Below are 5,142 nucleotides of genomic sequence, written 5' to 3'. Positions count from 1 at the left end.
TTTCAGGGCGGGGACTGGATGAAAAGAAGCGCGCCAGTGCTTATCTATTATCCTCGATAATAAAGAATTTGTCTTGTCTTGTCTTCTCTCTCTCTCTCTCTCTCTCTCTCTCTCTCTCTCCCCTCTCTCTCTCTCTGTGCCTGTCTCTCGCGCCTCAACCCCCCCTCCCTCCTCTCCTTTATCTCTCCCTTCTTTGTTTTCTTTCTATTTCTTTTCTTTTTGGTTCTTTTCTTCTCCTTCTTTCTTCTTTCCTTCCGTTCTTTCTTCTTTTCTTTTTCCTTTTCTTTTACGCAACTTTAAATTTTCAACAGAGAATGTGTTTTCGGTGTATCAGTTTCAGAGGCACAGTTTTTTGTTTTGTTTTGTTTGTGTGAGTGTGTGTGTGTGTGTGTGTGTGTGTGTGTGTGTCTGTGTGTGATGTTATCTGTGTGTGTGTGTGTGTGTGTGTGTGTGTGATAGCGTGTGTGTGATGTAATGTGTGTGTGTGTGTGTGTGTGTGTGTGTGTCTGTGCGCGCATCATAGAGTGTATATTAGATATAATGTGTGTGTGTGTGTGTGTGTGTGTGTGTGTGTGTGTGTACTTTTTCTTTCTCCGTTCTATTGCCTACCATTCCTCTTGCATTTTCAGTCTTCCTTTATTTTTCCTTAATTCCTTCCCTCACTCCTTCACTCTCTCCGCTCTCTCCGCTCTCTCCCTCGCTCTCTCTTTCTATCGGTCTGTTTGTCTGTCTGTCTGTCTGTGTGTGTGTGTCTCTCTCTGTGTCTCTCTCTGTGTCTCTCTCTCTGTCTGTCTCTCTCTGTCTCTCTCTCTGTCTTTCTGTCTGTCTGCCTCTCTCTCTCTCCTTCTCTCTCTCTGTCTGTCTATCTCTCTTTCCCTTTCTCTGTCTCACTCTGTCTTTCTTTCTCTGTGTGTGTGTGTGTGTCTCTCTCTCTCTCTGTTTGTCTGTCTATCTGTCTGTCTGTCTGTCTGTCTGTCTCTGTCTGTCTGTCTCTCTCTATCTATCTATCTCTGTATGTCTGTCTGTCTCTCTCTCTCCCTCTCTCTCTCCCCCTTCTCTCTCTCTCTCTCTCTCTCTCTCTGTTGCTTTCTCTCTCTCCTCATTTCTTCCTTTCTTTTTTTTCTTTTTCTTTTTTTCTTCTCCTTCATTTTTTGCTTCTTTCGTTCTTAAAAGAGTGACTCAGAATTGGCAGCTTGTACAAGGTGCGTCATTTTCACGGCGTACTGAACATAGTTTACATTGGTGCTGTACCACACACAGTGAGCAACATGTCCTGAGACACAGCAAGATGACACACACACACACACACACACACACACACACACACACACACACACACACACACATGCACACACCTGCACATACAGGCACAAGCATGGTGTCAGTAAAATACATCGGGAAAAAAAAACTGAACAAAATAAAAGAATCATGCACAGACAGCACACACCACATCACAGACCAGAATGGGGGACGGAGAGAAAGAGAGAGAGAGAGAGAGAGAGAGAGAGAGAGAGAGAGAGAGAGAGAGAGAGAGAGAGAACTCGAACTCGAACTCGAACATTTTAATGACTAGGCCATTTGCCCGTGTCAAGGGGGTGGGGGTTTGGGGATCGGGAGGTAGGGAATACAAGGACAATTATACAGACAGTCTGAAACACAAGTCATCACCGTGAAACATACATGTTTGCTTAAATTCAAAAGAGGGTTTAATAAGCAATTCCTGGAAAGTACAAATCATTTCATTCACATTTGAATCCGCAACATACTTTTCCAAAGAGAAAGAGAGAGAGAGAGGGAGAGACAGAGACAGAGAGGCAGAGAGAGGAGAGACAGAGAGAGACAGATACACAGAAAGAGAGAGAGAGAGGAGAGAGAGAGAGAGGAGAGAGACACACAGAGAGAGAGAAGGCATTGTGTTCAAGTTATCAAAACAAAAAAAAAACAGTGCGGGGGGACGGGGGGGGGGGGGTTGGGGGGGGGCACGGGGGGGGGGGGGATAAGAAGGAGGAATTCTTGGATTTGTAAAAGAACCAAGTCTCAATCATAACAGATACGATGTGCTAATATGCACTCCCTCCCTCCCCCCCTCCCCCCCCTCCCCCCCAGCACACCCCCCCCCCCCCCCCCCCTCACACACACACACACACACACACTTTCTGTGTAGCTATTACTGAATTAAAAAAAACAAAAACAAAAAAAACTTGGAAATTTATTTCCAAGGCGAGGGTCAGGTACTGGTGCGCAACTATTTGCATCTCCCTCTTTTTTTTCTCTCTTTTTGTTCAAAGTGCCACGCTAGTTTTGTTTTGATTCGTTTCTGTTTAAACATGTCAGCTCCGCTGTAGGAACGCCTTTAGTACTGACGACTCAACGCATCGAAACACCAGTCTTGTTTTCTTTCACACACCCCTCCCCCCAACCCCCCGCCCTCCCACACGTACTCCGCCCTATTCCTCCAGCTTTTTTTCCTCATCTTTTCTTTCCTTCTCCTCTTCCTCCTCCTCTTCCTCCTCCTCCTCTTCCGCCACTTCTTCTTCCTTCTCCTCTTCCTCCTCCTCTTCCTCCTCCTCCTCTTCCGCCACTTCTTCTTCCTTCTCCTCTTCCTCCGTTTCCACCCCCTCTTCCTCCTCTTCTTCCTCCTCCTCTTCTTCTTCTTCCTCCTCTTCTTCCTCCCTTCCTCCTCCTCTTTCTCTTCCTTCTGCTCCTCCTCTTCCTTCTCCTCCTCCTCCTCCCCTTCCACCTCCTCTTCCTCCTCCTCTTCCTCCCCTTCCTCCTCCTCCTCCTCCTCCTCCCCTTCCACCTCCTCTTCCTCCTCCTCCTCTTCCTCCTCTTCTTCTTCCTCATCCTCCTCTTCCTCCTCTTCGTCCTCCCCTTCATCCTCCTCCTCCTCCTCCTCTTCCTCCTCCTCTCCTCTTCCTCCTCCTCCTCCTCCTCTTCCTCCTCCTCCTCCTCCTCTTCCTCCCCTTTCTCCTTCTCATCTTCCTCCTCCTCTTCCTCCTCCTCCCACGTCTTGTGTACTCTCTCTTTCTGTTTTTTTCTTCCTCCATGGTTTCGTCTGGAGAAAACGTTGCGGGATGTTATATTCTGTATCCAAATAATCCTGATCAGCTGGATAAAGACTGCGTGCAACCATTCTTATTTGACCACGAAGGTCAACGTCAAGCGGTGATATTCTGTGGGTTCTTGAACTGGAGAAAAATGTTTACATCTTCTTTATTCTTTATTATATTTCTTAGTTATTCACTTATTATATAGGAATGTTTACATCTTCTTTATTCTTTATCATATTTCTTCGATATTCACTTATTATATTCATGTGTGTGTGTTGTGCAGGTGGTGGGGAAGTTCCATCATCGTAAGCAGTGAGTGTGATGACGGAAGATGTTGGCCTTGACCACTGACCACTGACCACTTCCCTGACCGACGACACACAGACATGTGGTGTCCCTCGGTTTCTTCAAAGAGGAATCATGATGTCGATCTGCCGGGCCACATTCAGAGGCTGGGATGTTGAGCGCCTGTCAGAAGAGTTCAGCGTGGTGGTGCAGGGCAGCTTGTCTGGAGATTGATGCGGTCTGTGGCTGTGGAGACTGCGGGGAAACCACTGTTTGCTGAAACACTGGAAAATAGGTCAGCGTTTTGTTCACAGTTGGGGGTTTTTGTGTGTGTGTTTTTTTGTGTGTTTTTTTTTTTGTAAGCTCATTTAGCTAAAAAAATTTTTTTTTTTTTAAAGTCTGCCGATATTTCAGATCATGGTATTAGATTAGTAAGTACACGAAATTTAACTCTTTCACTGCCAAACTCGCATTCATGCAGCGGCTAGGTAGAAGACCCATGTGACTGAAAGGTGACCAGATCATGGGTCTGTTATCCATGAACCTACTGCTCTTTATGTTCGGTACTAGGACAGGCCATATTTTCTACACATCACAGGGAGAATTCATTAGACACCATATTTTCTGTGTTTATAGCACAAGGGAATTTTGCACTCTAAATCGACTGGCGGTGAAAGGGTTAAGTTGTTGTTTCAAGGAAGATTCAGAGTGTGTGAACTGACCAATACACGCTACACCACCTCTGTTTTCAAAGAAATATGCAGATGCAAAACGTGTGCGTAATCCACAGCGCTGGTCAGGTCTTGAGTCGAAACGAAATGTGGATCGAAATTCAATCCAATAACGTTACGTGCGTGGTCATAAACATGCTCAGGAAAAGGGTGTTTTGGTTGTTTTGAAGATCATGATAATAATTAAACATTCAAATGAGCGGACACCAAACTAAACAGCTGAAAATGGTGGAGTACGCTTTTAATAGCCGTGTTGAACATGTTCACTGAAAAGTTTTACATCCGGTTTCATGGGAATAGGTAAGTAAATAAACAATCAGGTAACTCGCTCAATAAAGTGGCAGAAACACTCCTTTTAAAAGTAAAGGAAAAGGCAAGTTTGACAAAGAAGAAAGAAAGAAAGAAAGAAAGAAAAAACACCGGCAGCAGCGGAGCAACATGTTTCTGGTACGATGATGTCAACACGGAGGGAAAAGTGAGAAAGAAATAGTGCCAACTGCACGTAGTTATGAGAGAGAGAGAGAGAGAGAGAGAGAGAGAGAGAGAGAGAGAGAGAGCACTTGCCAACTGCACGCAAGACTGATACGCACACATTCAGTTGTTGTTTTTTTAGTGTCTGAAAACAGTTTTATAACAGTCGCGCTCGGAATTCTTTTCTTGGCCGTTGTATTCTGTTTCCACGAAACGAACCCCTTTCATCGCCGTCAACATGTTTCCAAGGAGTGTGTTCCATCCTGTGTGTCTGCAGTGTATGAACAGATAATGACAGCACGGATACCTTTCACTATTATTTGTTCTCGGAGTGAAAAGAACGACGCTACGAAGTGATTGCATTTCCGTTGGAACAACAAGCCATTAAAGACATCCTGTTTTTCAAGTTAAAGCAAAAAAAACAAACAAAAAAAAAAAAACACACACACAAAAAAACCCAACCAAACCGTTTCTTCACCTTTGTCAGAAAACACTAGGAGGGTACTGCCTTTGGCAGCTGGCAGCGGTTGCGGGGGAGTGTGTTTAGTAGTCGGCAAGAGGTGGAAAAGCGGTGTGGAGGAACAGTCACTGTGGACACCCAAAGG

The 5,142-nt window shown here is 45.1% G+C and overlaps 1 long non-coding RNA gene across 2 annotated transcripts in view; it reads left to right on the top strand.

The window, feature by feature from the left end:
- The window catches only part of LOC143298991 (uncharacterized), a 14,885-nt gene extending 9,754 nt beyond the window's left edge, over positions 1–5,131 (top strand). Inside the window, exons 2-3 of one of the 2 annotated variants that reach the window (XR_013057453.1) lie at positions 3,334–3,630; positions 4,815–5,131. This is a non-coding gene — a long non-coding RNA (uncharacterized LOC143298991). Of the gene's footprint in view, positions 1–3,333; positions 3,631–4,786 lie in introns of both variants that reach the window. The other variant, XR_013057452.1, reaches the window with a different exon arrangement.
- Positions 5,132–5,142: the final 11 nt, after the last annotated feature.

The sequence above is a fragment of the Babylonia areolata genome, chromosome 2 (assembly GCF_041734735.1).
Source record: "Babylonia areolata isolate BAREFJ2019XMU chromosome 2, ASM4173473v1, whole genome shotgun sequence".
Taxonomy (NCBI): domain Eukaryota; kingdom Metazoa; phylum Mollusca; class Gastropoda; order Neogastropoda; family Buccinidae; genus Babylonia; species Babylonia areolata.
The sequence above is the reverse complement of the archived record's forward strand: the minus strand, read 5'-3'. Positions and strand labels throughout refer to the sequence as shown.